We start from the raw sequence: 13,795 nt of genomic DNA on the forward strand, positions 1-13,795 counted from the left end.
AAAAGAAAAAAAAGCCCTTTTTCTTCCGTGTTAGATTAGTTAGTGTTGATGGATTAGTTTTTGGAGAAGGATTAGAAGAAGGTAAGAGTAGTTTTAATTACTTCTTGTTTAATTATTTGGTTTAAATATTTGAGGGAAATTTGGAGAAAAATCAAAGTTTGGCTATAACATTAATAATCATAGATAAGAAACCATAGGAAACCAAATTAGCAGCCCGAAACTAGATTTGTTTTTTCAATCTTCTTTTTCTTAATTGTTTATTAAAAATGTTTTATTTTATTTTATCTTTTTTTATTTTTCACCCGGTATCCGATATTAGGATGGGGCCCGACTAAATTCGATTTTTGGAGATAAATATTTTATTTTATTAAACGCATTTTTTCCTTTTTAAAATGGTTTTTGAATTCAAAATATGGGTGTTTAACGGGTCGGGTTGATCCGGACCGGCCCAGATCGGTAGTAACCCGGATCGGACCGGACAGGTGGTAGGGGGCCGGGTAGGGCTGGGTTTGGGGGACTAGGGGGTTGGGACGTGTACTTTTTCATACGGGTTAACCGGACCGGTCAAACTCGGTTAGGGAAAATCACTGTTGAAACGGCTAACCGGATCGGCACGGACCGGTTCAACGACTATTTTACTAAATCTTTTTTTTTTTAAAGCTCATTGGACCGTTGGAAACGGTCAGCTTCCAATTTGGCCGTTGCCCAACGGATATTTTGCAAGAATAGCCCTTTTTGGGGCAATTTTTTTTTTTATAAAAAATAACAGTTTTAGTAGTTACTAATTTAGCCCATTGAAAAACTATAAATAACACCCCCCCCCCCCCCGCCGCCTCTTATTCATTTCTTCACTCATCTCTCATTTCTCAAACTCAAATTCTCAATTGTCATTCTCTCATTCTTCATCTAATTTGCAACCAACTATTTGGCTCTCATTTTTGTTGGAATTTAATTTATCGTATTATTTATTATTGGCGGAATGGATTCCTGGCCACTTAAACTTGACCGGATTTTAAAAGCCCATATATGAACTTTTAACTTTTCCATTTGAATACTCGAACTCATTTTTTCCGTAACTAATAAACACATTTGACCATTGACCATGCCCATGTGGCGTTAGTTGGTCCTAATCAGCAGGCTGCGTGAGGAACACGACGCACAACAGCGTGAAAAGCCCCTTCCCAACGCCCAACAATACAAAATGGGTTTTATTTAATTGTCTTCTTATTCATTCCTTCTAAAATACTCTCTTCCTCCATTTTTAAAAATCTGAAGCTCCATTCCTCCTTCTTGTAAAATTTGAAACTCCATTTTTATTTTATTTTTCATTTTTTCAGACCGTGAAAATGGAAGTTGTATATTTTGTCATTGTTGTAACGAACCGACCGGTCGTTTTGAGCTTTAGCGCGTCGTTCATCGGTTTGAAACCCTGAGTAGCTTCACTTCACATATTATGACTTGTACGCATGGTCGGAATTAAATTTTGGGAAGTTCGTAGTTGATTTGGGAAGAGAATTCTCATTTCGGAAGCCTTAAGTTGAAAGAATTGACTAAGATTGAATTTTTCAGTAAACGACCTCGGAATCGGGATTTGAAGGTTCCAGCAGGTTCGTATGATGATTTCGGACTTGGGCGTGTGTCCGGATCGGGTTTTTGAGGACCCGGGAACGTTTCGACACCTATTATGGAAGTTAGCATTTTTGGAATAATTTCATATGTTTGGGTTGAAGTGCATTTCAGTGTTACCAATGTCCGTTTGGGATTCCGAGTTTGGAAATAGCTTCGTATGGTGATTCTGGTGTTGGGAGCGCGATCGGAAGTGAATTTGGAGGTCCGTGGGTCATTTTGGAGTCATTTGGCGAAAGTGAGAGATTTGAAGGGTTTTGAGAAGTTTGACCGGGAGTGAAATTTTCAATATCGGGGTCGGATTTCGATTCCGGAAGTTGGAGTAGGTCCGTAATGTCGAATATGACTTGTGTGCAAAATTTGAGGTCAATCGGACGTGATTTGATAGGTTTCGGCATCGAATTTAGAAGTTTGAAGTTCTAAAGTTCATAAAGTTTGAATTGGGGTGTGATTCGTGATTTCGGCGTTGTTTGATGTGATTTGAGGCCTCGAGCAGGTCCGCATCATATTTTGGGACTGGTTGGCATGATTGGTTGGGGTCCTGGGGGCCTCAGGTGGATTCCGGATGGTTAACGGATTAATTTTGGGAATTTGAAGAAGAATAGGGGCAGCTGATATCTGGTGTAACCGCACCTGCGAGGTTTTGGCCGCAGGTGCGGAGCCGCAGAAGCGGCCAAGGGGTTGCATATGCGGTTTGGGCGAGGAAGTGCAGTGACCACAGGTGCGGTACTTTAACCACAGATGCGGGTGCGCATCTGCGCTGAGGAGACTGCAGAAGCGGATTTTTGGCCTTGAGCCTGGGACCGCAGAAGAGGCACTTGCGCCGAAGAAGCGGGGGCCACAGGAGCGGTTTATGCACCGCAGGTGCGAAAATGCTGGAGGCAGTGAGGTTCTTTTAAATCGGGGGTTTAGTTCATTTAAACCCCATTTCTTCCACTGGAGTCGATTTTTGGAGCAACTTTGAGGTGCCATTTTTACCACCAAGCATGAGGTAAGTGGTTTATGTTAGTTTGGAGTTAAATACATGATTGTATATGGATTTGAGCATGAAAATTGTGAAAAAACTTGGGGTTTGAGGGAAACCTAGAAAATTCGTATTCTTGGATTTTGACCACGATTTTGGACGTGAAATTGAGAGTAAATTGTATATTCGAGTTCATGAGGTTATGGGTAAACTTTATCTTCAAAAAATTTCGGAATCCGGGCACGTGGGCCTGAGGGCGTTTTTGTCAACTTTTCGATCGGGGTTAGGGATTGCTATAAATTAGATTATTATGAGTAATTGAACACATATTAATGGATTTGCATAATTATTGGCTAGTTTTGGAGCGTTGTGCATCAATTTGAGTCTTCGGAAGGGCGTGGAATGCCGGATATGGAACTTCGGAGCGAGGTGAGTCTCCTTTCTAAACTTGTAAGAAGGAATTGTCCCCATAGGTGAGTTAATTGGTTATGTGCTCCTATTTGTGGGGACTACGTACGCATGTGACGAGAGTCCGTGCGTAGCTACTATTATGCTTATGTCCGGCTAGTCTAGGACCCAAAAGCATGCTTACTTGTAATAAATGCAACCTTGTTGACAAATTTAAAAATGCTTAAACATATCGAACGTGTAAATGAATTTCTAAAAGACTAGATATCATTCCTCGACTTTTAAAAGAGAAACTTGCCTTTTCCTGAATAATTGCTCCTTGATGAATTATTGATTTGATTATTTGAATGTGTTTATCTATTGTGGAACGAGCCGAACGCCTCGGTAGATTAAATAGATGCATCTATGGTTCGCGCCATTCGACCCTCTGGCAGTGCACAGTTTAAATATTGTTGGATCGGGCAGTACGTCCTCGGCATGATTTGCGCATGCTTGTATTGCTTGCCTTGAAATTTATTGAAGTGGTATTGTTTCTTCCCGGTTTGAGAATAAATGTATAAATGATGAAAAGGGATTTGGGAATTTCCTATAAAAGAAAGAATTGCTTACTTGCTTCACTTTATTGAATTATAATCATGTTTATATAAATCCTCAATTTGTTACATTATTGATTTATCATTATTGGAACACTAGTAAGTGTCGAAGTCGACCCCTCGTCTCTACTTCTTCGAGATTAGGTGTGATGACCCAAAAGGTCATCACTTGTTTTTAAATTAAATTCTGTGTTTCGAGGCCTTAAAAACCTCTTTCAGCATCACCTTGATTTGCGTGCGTAGTCTGGGCGTGTAGCCGGAAGTCTATATGTGAAAATCTGTAAAAAATGATAAAATTTGGCTTTAAAATGAATTAAGTTGACTTCGGTCAACATTTTGTGTAAACGGACCCGGACCCGTGATTTGCCGGTCCTGGAGGGTCCGTAGGAAAATATGGGACTTGGGCTTATGCCCGGAATCGAATTCCGAGGTCCCAAGCCCGAGAAATGATTTTTTGAAAGAAATTGTTTTCTGAAAAATATAAAGGTTTTTGAAAGTGAAATGTTATGTGAAACCTGTGGTATCGGGCCCGTATTATAGTTCCGGAGCTCGGTACAGGTTCAATATGATTTATATGTGTTGTCGGTAAAATTTGGTAAGAAACGGACTTGAAACGACGTGAATCGGATAGTTATTAAGAAAATTGGAAATTTGAAGTCTTGAGAAAGTTTCATGATTTTGATGCTAAATTCATAGTTGTTGATGTTATTTTAGTGATTTGAATGCACGAGCGAGTCCGTATGATGTTTTTAGGGCGGTGTGCATGTTTGGTTTGGAGCCCCAAGGGCTCGGGTGAGCTTTGGATAGGCCACGGGGTGAAATTTTGGACTTAAGGAATTGCAGGCCTGCAGGCTTCGCATTTGCCAACCTCCCTTTGCAAATTACCAGCTCGCATTTCCCAACCTCCCTTCACAATTCCCATAACTGCAGCCTACAACTTTTTATACTTAGCCGAATCAACCCTTTTTCACATCTTTTCAAAACAAAAACTCCCTAGGGCGATTTTCCAAGAACAACTCTTCTTCCAAATCGATTGTAAGTCAATTTTTACTAGTTTCCTTCAATCATTAACATCTTTTAACATGATTTCAACTCAAAATCAATGATTTTCATGGAGGAAATTGGGTGTTTTGGGTAGAACCTAGGTTTTCAAAAAAAGAGGGTTTGTACCTCGATTTGAGGTCCGATTTCAAAACAAATTATATATTTGAGTTCATAGGTGAATGGGTAGTCGGGTTTTGGATCGAACCTCGGGTTTTGACCATGTGGGCCCGGGGCTGATTTTTAACTTTTTGGGAAAGGCTTTAGAAAACTTATTTTCATGCATTAGAAATTGTTTATTTAGCATTCATTGATGTAATTAAGTAACTTGTGACTAGATACGAGTGATTGCGGTGGAATTACGAGGTAAAGCTATAATTGAGGCTTGACCTGAGTTCGTGGCATCAAGGTAAGTGTTTGGTCTAACCTTAGCTTGAGGGAATAAGAGTTTGGTCTGTATGCTACATGTTATGTGTTGAGTACGACGTATAGGTGTGGTGACGAGTATCTATACGTCGGTGTCGAGCATGACCGTGAGTCTTAAATTGAAATTTATTGTGTTATTGAGAACTACTACGAATGCCTAAGTTGTTGACTCTCTGTGTTGAGCAAGGTTTATAATTATTCTCGTAGAGATTATTCATGGTTGAGCATTTGTGTTAGTTGAGGTAGTAGATGTTGGAACAAGTTTGGTTATAGCTGGTTTTCCCTTACCGGGATGTGTTCATTCTTATTGTTGACTCCCTTGCCGGGATAGTGTAGTTCTTATTGATCCCTAGCTGGGACTCGTGTTATGGTTGATGTTGATTGTATATTTGGATCGGGTTGCACGCCGCAACAATGACATATTTGGATCGGGTTGCATGCCGCAACAATGATATATTTGGGTCGGGTTGCACGCCGCAACAACGATATATTTGGGTCGGGTTGCACGCCGCAACAATGAGATATTTAGATCGGGTTGCACGCTGCAACACTGATATGATTGGGTCGGGTTGCACGCCGCAATAGTGATAATGATATGGATCGGGTTGCACGCCGCAACAGTGTTGTTATATGTTGGGATCGGGTTGCGCGCCACAACAATTGTTGATACAAAGTGTTATGGATGGAATATAAGTTCCTTGTTGTTTCGTTGTAAATTCTAAGTTGTCCTTGTGCCTTGTTCTTGATTTACTGTTGAAACGGATGTACCCCACAGCATGTACCCCCTCCCATCTTTACTTGTTTATTTCTGTTTATATTACGCTGTATATTATATAACTGCACAGGTTTATTTGGTAGTCTGGTCCAAGCCTCATCACTACTTCGCCGAGGTTAGGCTAGGCACTTACCAGCACATGGGGTCGGTTGTGCTGATACTACACTCTGCACTATTTTGTGCAGATTCCAGTGCTGCAGATTTCGGATCGCAGTGAGGTTCCAGCTTCCTACTTACCAGGTGACCCGAGGTAGTCCTGCAGGCCTTGGCGTCTCCCCCCATCTATTTTCCTGCTTCTCTTATGTAGTTCTAGAGACAGTATCTTGTTATTTCTTTCAGACCCTTATTTGTAGTACTCTTAGACAGTTTGTGAAGTTGTGACACCGAATCTTGGGTGGTTTTGTTATGGGATGGTATTAGTAGTACTGTTAAACTTGAAATTTATTTCTTCCGCATGTTAAATTATGTTGCTATAAATTGTTGATGCTAGGTCATTAAATAAAATGAAAATGGAAAAAAAAGGTTAAATAGTTCAGTTAGTTGGCTTGCCTAGCTTTCACTAGTAGGCGCCATCACGACTCCCGAGGGTGGGAAATCCGGGTCGTGACAAGTTGGTATCAAAGCACTAGGTTACATAGGTCTCACAATTCACAGACAAGCTTGGTAGAGTCTGAGGGATCGGTACGGAGACGTCTGTACTTATCCCCCAGAGGCTACAGAGTTAGGAAAAACATTGCATCTATTCTTTCCTGTCGTGCGGTTTGGTTTCTCAATACTAATCGAATTTCTACTCTACTCTTTCGAGATGTCGAGAACACGCGCTTCCTCATCCGCTGATCAGCATCCCGAGCCCCTAGCATCTCCCGTGAGGGGCAGAGACCGAGGCCGTGCTAGAGGCCGAGGTAGGGGCAAAGCTCAAACCGGAGCAGCACCACCAACGGCGGGGCCTCAAGTTGAGTTTGACGAGGAGGTTCCAGCCCAGACAGCTCCAGTGGGCCCAGCTCAGGTCCCAGAGAGGTTCATTACTACTCTAGTACTTTAGGATGCTCTGGTCCATCTAGTGGGCCTCATGGAGAGTGTCACCCAGGCAGGCTTGCTTCCTGTAGCCCAGCCGTCTCTCAGGCTGGAGGAGAGGCCCAGACTCCTGCTACTCGCACTTCGGAGCAGGTGGCTCCTCAGTTCCAGACTCTAGCAGCTCAGCCAGTTGGAGCAGTTCAGCCGAGTGTGGTAGCCCAGACCAGTGTCGGAGCAGCCATGACTGCCGATGTCTTGTGGAGATTGGATAGGTTTACTAAGCTCTTCACTGCCACTTTCAGCGGTGCATCTTCTGAGGATCCCTAGGATTATCTAGACAGCTGTCATGAGGTTCTTAGGAACATGGGGATAGTGGAGACCAATGGGGTCGACTTTGCTACTTTCCGCTTATCTGGATCCGCTAAGACCTGGTGGAGAGATTATTGTTTGGCTAGACTAGCCGGATCGCCAGCTTTGACTTGGGAGCAGTTTACTCAGCTATTTTTGGAGAAGTATCTTCCCGTTACTCAGAGGGAGATTTACCGGAGGCAGTTTGAGCGTCTCCAGCAGGGTTCCATGACTGTTACCCAGTATGAGACCAGGTTCATTGATTTGGCCCGCCATGCTCTACTTATACTTCCCACAAAGAGAGAGAGAGAGTGAGGAGGTTCATTGAGGGACTTATCCAGCCCATTCGACTTCAGATGGCTAAGGAGACGGGGAACGATATTTCTTTCCAGGAGGCGTCCAATGTGGCCAGGAGGGTCGAGATGGTTTTTTCACGGGGAGGTGGTCAGGGGTCTGACAAGAGGCCCCATCATTCAGGCAGATTCAGTGGTACCTCGTCTGGAGGCAGGGATTCGTATGGTAGGGGCCATCCTCCTAGGCCCTTTCATTCAGCGCTTCAGGTTTGTCACGGTGCTTCAGGTGGCCGTGGTTCTCATACACAGTATTCTGATCAGCAGCCTACAGTGCACCACCAGCTCCTATCAGTGCACCGCCGCTCCAGAGTTTTCGGGGTGGTCATTCAGGTCGTCAGGGTCAGTCTCAGTTTCCTCAGCCGCAACACTCAAGTGGATGCTTTGAGTGTGGTGAGTATGATCATATTCGGAGGGCATGTCCGAGGTTAGTGGGTACTCAGTCGCAGCAGCAGGGTTCCCGTGCTATGGTTCAGGCACCGGGTGTTCCACAGCCCGACCAGCCAGCCAGAGGTGGGGGTAGAGGTGCTAGAGGTGGAGGTAGAGGTGCTAGAGGTGGAGCTCAGGCCGCTAGGGGTGGAGGCCAGCCAGCAGCAGGCCATCCCAGAGATGTAGTCCAGGGTGGTGGAGCTCAGCCCTGATTTTATGCTCTTCCTGCTAAGCCGGAGGCTGAGGCTTCCGACGCAGTTATCACAGGTACGGTTTTGGTTTGTGGTAGGAGTGCTTCAGTGCTATTTGATCCGGGGTCTACCTACTCTTATGTGTCATCTTATTTTGCGCCGTATCTGATCGTGCCCAGTGATTCTCTGAGTATTCCTGTTTATGTGTCCACCCCCGTGGGTGATTCTATTGTGGTAGATCGTGTTTATCGTTCTTGCGTGGTTGTGATCGAGGGTCTTGAGACCCGAGTAGACTTATTATTGCTGGACATGGTCGATTTTGATGTCATACTGGTGATGGACTGGTTGTCACCTTACCACGCCAACTTGGATTGTCATGCCAAGACTGTGACCTTAGCACTACCGGATTTACCTCGTTTAGAGTGGAGAGGGACTCCTGGTCATTCTACCCGTACTGTTATCTCATATATGAAGGCTCGGCGAGTGGTCGAGAAGGGGTGTTTGGCCTATTTGGCATACGTTCGTGATTCCAGTGCCGAGGTTCCTTCCATTGATTCTGTGCCTGTAGTTCGTGAGTTTCCTAAGGTATTTCCTTCAGACCTGCCGGGTATGCCACCCGACAGGGATATTGATTTTTGCATTGACCTGGCTCCGGGCACTCAGCCCATTTCTATTCCGCCATATAGCATGGCCCCGCCTGAGTTGAAAGAGTTGAAGGAGCAGTTGCAAGACTTGCTTGATAAGGGCTTTATTAGACCCAGTGTCTCGCCATGGGGTGCGCCGGTGTTGTTTGTCAAGAATAAGGACGGATCGATGAGAATATGTATAGATTACCGACAATTGAACAAGGTCACCATCAAGAATAAGTACCCGTTGCCGAGGATTGAGGATTTGTTCGACCAGCTTCAGGGTGCCCAAGTGTTTTCTAAGATCGACTTGTGATCAGGCTACCATCAGTTGAAGATTAGGGCATCCGATGTCCCTAAGATAGCTTTCCGCACTCGGTACGGGCATTATGAGTTCTTGGTTATGTCATTCGGGTTGACGAATGCCCCGACAGCTTTTATGGATTTGATGAACCGAGTGTTCAGGCCTTACTTGGATTCATTCGGGATAGTCTTCATTGACGATATCTTGATTTATTCCCGCAGTCAGGAGGAGCATGAGCAGCATTTGAGAGTGGTTCTTTAGACTCTGAGAGATGGTCAGCTGTATGCTAAGTTTTCAAAGTGCGAGTTCTGGTTGAGTTCAGTTGCTTTCTTGGGTCATGTGGTTTCAGCAGAGGGTATTCAGGTAGATCCAAAGAAGATAGAGGCAGTCAAGAACTGGCCTCGACCCACATCAGCCACAGAGATCCGGAGTTTCTTGGGTTTGGCAGGCTATTATCGTCAGTTCGTGGAGGTGTTTTCATCTATTGCAGCCCCGATGACCAGGTAGACCCAGAAAGGTGCCCAATTTAAATGTTCGAATGAGTGTGAGGCGAGCTTCCAGAAGGTCAAGACAGCCTTGACTACGGCACCAGTGTTGGCTTTGCCTACAGGTTCAGGCCCATATACAGTTTATTGTGATGTATCTCGTGTTGGGCTTGGTGCGGTGTCGATGCAGAATGGCATGGTCATTGCTTATGCTTCGTGCCAGTTGAAGATTCATGAAAAGAACTATCCATTCCATGATTTGGAGTTAGCAGCCATTGTTCATGCGCTGAAGATTTGGAGGCATTATCTGTATAGCGTGGCATGCGAAGTGTTCACGAACCACAAGAGTTTGCAGTATTTGTTCAAGCAGAAGGAGTTAAATTTGAGGCATATAAGGTGGTTGGAGCTATTGAAAGATTATGATGTCACTATCTTATATATGGTGGCCGATGCTATGAGTAGGAAGTCAGCCAGTATGGGCAGTCTGGCGTATATTCCGGTCGGTGAGAGACCGCTTGCTTTGGATGTCCAGGCTTTGGCCAATCAGTTTGTGAGGTTGGATGTTTCTGAGCCCAGCTGTATATTAGCTTGCACAGTTGCTCGCTCTTCTTTATTGGAGCGTATCCAAGATCGGCAGTATGATGATCCTCATTTATGTGTCCTCAGAGACACGGTGCAGCATGGAGATGCCAAGCAGGTCACACTAGGAGATGATGGAATTTTGAGAATGCAGGGACGTATTTGTGTGCCTAATGTGGATGGACTTCGGGAGTTGATTCTAGAGGAGGCCCATAGTTCCCGGTACTCTATTCATCCAGGCGCCTCTAAGATGTATCAGGACTTACGGCAGCATTACTGGTGGAGGAGAATGGAGAAGGACATTGCTGGTTATGTGGCTCGGTGTTTGAATTGTCAGCAGGTTAAGTACGAGCATCAAGAATAAGTATCCGCTGCCGAGGATTGATGATTTGTTCGATCAGCTTCAGGGTGCCAAGGTATTTTCAAAGATTGACTTGAGATCTGGCTACCATCAGTTGAGGATTAGGGCATCCTATGTCCCTAAGACAGCTTTCCGCACTCGGTATGGGCATTATGAGTTCTTGGTGATGTCATTCGGGTTGACAAATGCCCCAGCAGCTTTTATGGATTTGATGAACCGAGTGTTTAGGCCTTACTTGGATTCGTTCGTGATAGTCTTCATTGATGATATTTTGATATATTCCCGTAGCCGGGAGGAGCACAAGCAGCACCTCAGAGTGGTTCTTCAGACTCTGAGGGATAGTCAATTATATGCCAAGTTTTCGAAGTGTGAGTTCTGGTTGAGTTCAGTTGCATTCCTGGGTCATGTAGTGTCAGCAGAGGGTATTTAGGTTGATCCAAAGAAGATTGAGGCAGTCAAGAACTGGCCTCGACCAGCATCAGCCACAGAGATCCGGAGTTTCTTGTGTTTGGCAGGCTACTATCATCGGTTCGTGGAGGGGTTTTCATCTATCACAGCCCCGATGACCAGGTTGACCCAGAAGGGTGCCCAGTTCAGATGGTCGGATGAGTGTGAGGCGAGCTTTCAAAAGCTCAAGATAGCTCTGACTACGGCACCGGTGTTGGTTTTGCCCACAGGTTCAGGGCCTTATACAGTTTATTGTGATGCATCTCGTATTGGACTTGGTGCAGTGTTGATGCAGGATGGCAAGGTCATTGCCTATGCTTCGCGGCAGTTGAAGGTTCATGAGAAGAACTATCCAGTTCATGATTTGGAGTTAGCAGCCATTGTCCACGTGTTGAAGATTTGGAGGCATTATCTGTATGGCGTGGCATGTGAGTGTTCACGGATCACAAGAGTCTTCAGTATTTGTTCAAGCAAAAGGAGTTGAATTTGAGGTAGAGGAGGTGGTTGGAGTTGTTGAAAGACTATGATATCACCATCTTATATCATCTGGGAAAGGCCAATGTGGTGGCCGATGCTTTGAGTATGAAGTCAGCCAGTATGGGCAGTCTCGCTTATATTCCGGTCGGTGAGAGACCTCTTGCTTTTAATGTTCAGGCTTTGGCCAATCAGTTCGTGAGGCTGGATGTTTCTGAGCCCGATCGTGTGTTAGCTTGCACGGTCGCTCGTTCTTTTTATTGGAGCGTATCCGTGATTGGCAGTATGATGATCCCCATTTGTGTGTCCTTAGAGACACGGTGCAGCACGGAGGTGCCAAGCAGGTTACCTTAGATGGTGATGGAGTTTTGAGATTGCAGGGTCGAGTTTGTGTGCCTAATGTGGATGGGCTTCGGGAGTTGATTTTAGAGGAGGCCCATAACTCCCGGTACTCTATTCATCCGGGCGCCGCGAAGATGTACCAGGATTTGCGGCAGCATTATTGGTGGCGGAGAATGAAGAAGGATATCGTTGCATATGTGGCTCGGTGTTTGAATTGTCAGCAGGTTAAGTACGAGCATTAGAGGCCCGGTGGTTCATTTTAGAGGATTGAGCTTCCTGAGTGGAAGTGGGAGCGGATCACTATGGATTTCATTGTTGGACTCCCGGAAGAAGTTCGATGAAGTATGGGTCATTGTTGATAGGCTGACCAAGTCAGTGCATTTCATTCCTGTGGCAGTCTCCTATTCTTCCGAGAGATTAGCTGAGATTTATATCCGGGAGATTGTTCGACTTCATGGTGTGCCCGTGTCTATCATTTTGGATCGAGGTACGCAGTTTACCTCACATTTCTGGAAAGCAGTTCAACGAGAGTTGGGCACGCGCGTTGAGTTGAGCACAGCATTTCATCCTCAGACGGACGGGCAGTCCGAGCAGACTATTCAGATTTTGGAGGATATGCTCCGAGCTTGTGTCATTGACTTTGGAGGCTCGTGGGATCAGTTCTTGCCTTTAGCAGAGTTTTCCTATAATAACAGCTACGAGTCGAGTATTCAGATGGCTCCTTATGAGGCTCTATATGGTAGGCGGTGTCCGTCGCCGGTTGGATGGTTTGAGCCGGGAGAGGCTCCGTTGTTGGGTACGGATCTAGTACAGGATGCCTTGGATAAGGTCAGGATCATTCGGGACAGGCTTCGTACAGCTCAGTCCAGGAAAAAGAGCTATACCGACCGCAAGGTTCGAGATTTGGCTTTCATGATCGGTGAGAGGGTATTGCTTCGAGTGTCGCCTATGAAGGGCGTGATGAGATTCGGGAAGAAGGGCAAGCTTAGCCCTAGGTTCATTGGCCCGTTTGAGATTCTTGATCGAGTGGGAGAGGTGGCTTAAAGACTTGAATTGCCGCCGAGCTTATCAGCCGTGCATCCAGTGTTTCACGTGTCCATGCTTCGGAAGTATCACGGCGATCCATCCCACGTGTTAGATTTCAGCGCTGTCCAGTTGAACAAAGATTTGTCTTATGAGGAGGAGCCGGTAGCTATTCTAGACCGGCGGGTTCGTCAGTTGAGATCAAAGAGTTTTCCTTCTGTTCGTGTTTAGTGGAAAGGTCAGCCTGCCGAGGCATCGACCTGGGAGTCCGAGTAAGATATGGACGTTATCCCCATCTTTTCCCCGACTCAGGTACTTCCTTCTTATGTCCGTTCGAGGACGAACAGTTGTTTTAGAGGTGGATGATGTGATGACCTTACTTGTTTTTAAATTAAATTCTGTGTTTCGAGGCCTTAAAAACCTCTTTCAGCATCACCTCGAATTGCGTGCGCAGTCCGGGCGTGTAGCCGAAAGTCTATATGTGAAAATCTGTGAAAAATGATAAATTTGGCTTTAAAATGAATTAAGTTGACTTCGATCAACATTTTGGGTAAACGGACCCGGACCTGTGATTTGACGGTCCCGGAGGATCCATAGGAAAATATGGGACTTGGGCGTATGCCCGGAATCGAATCCCGAGGCCCCAAGCCCGAGAAATGAATTTTTGAAAGAAATTGTTTTCTGAAAAATATAAAGGTTTTTGAAAGTGAAATGTTATGTGAAACCTGTGGTATCGGGCCCGTATTATGGTTCTGGAGCCCGGTACAGGTTCAATATGATTTATATGTGTTGTCGGTAAAATTTGGTAAGAAACGGACTTGAAACGACATGAATCGGATAATTATTGAGAAAATTCGAAATTTGAAGTCTTGAGAAAGTTTCATGATTTTGATGCTAAATTCATAGTTGTTGATGTTATTTTAGTGATTTGAATGCACGAGCGAGTCCGTATGATATTTTTAGGGCGGTGTGCATGTTTGGTTTGGAGC

The sequence above is a fragment of the Nicotiana attenuata genome, unplaced genomic scaffold (assembly GCF_001879085.1).
Source record: "Nicotiana attenuata strain UT unplaced genomic scaffold, NIATTr2, whole genome shotgun sequence".
In the NCBI taxonomy this organism is placed as follows: domain Eukaryota; kingdom Viridiplantae; phylum Streptophyta; class Magnoliopsida; order Solanales; family Solanaceae; genus Nicotiana; species Nicotiana attenuata.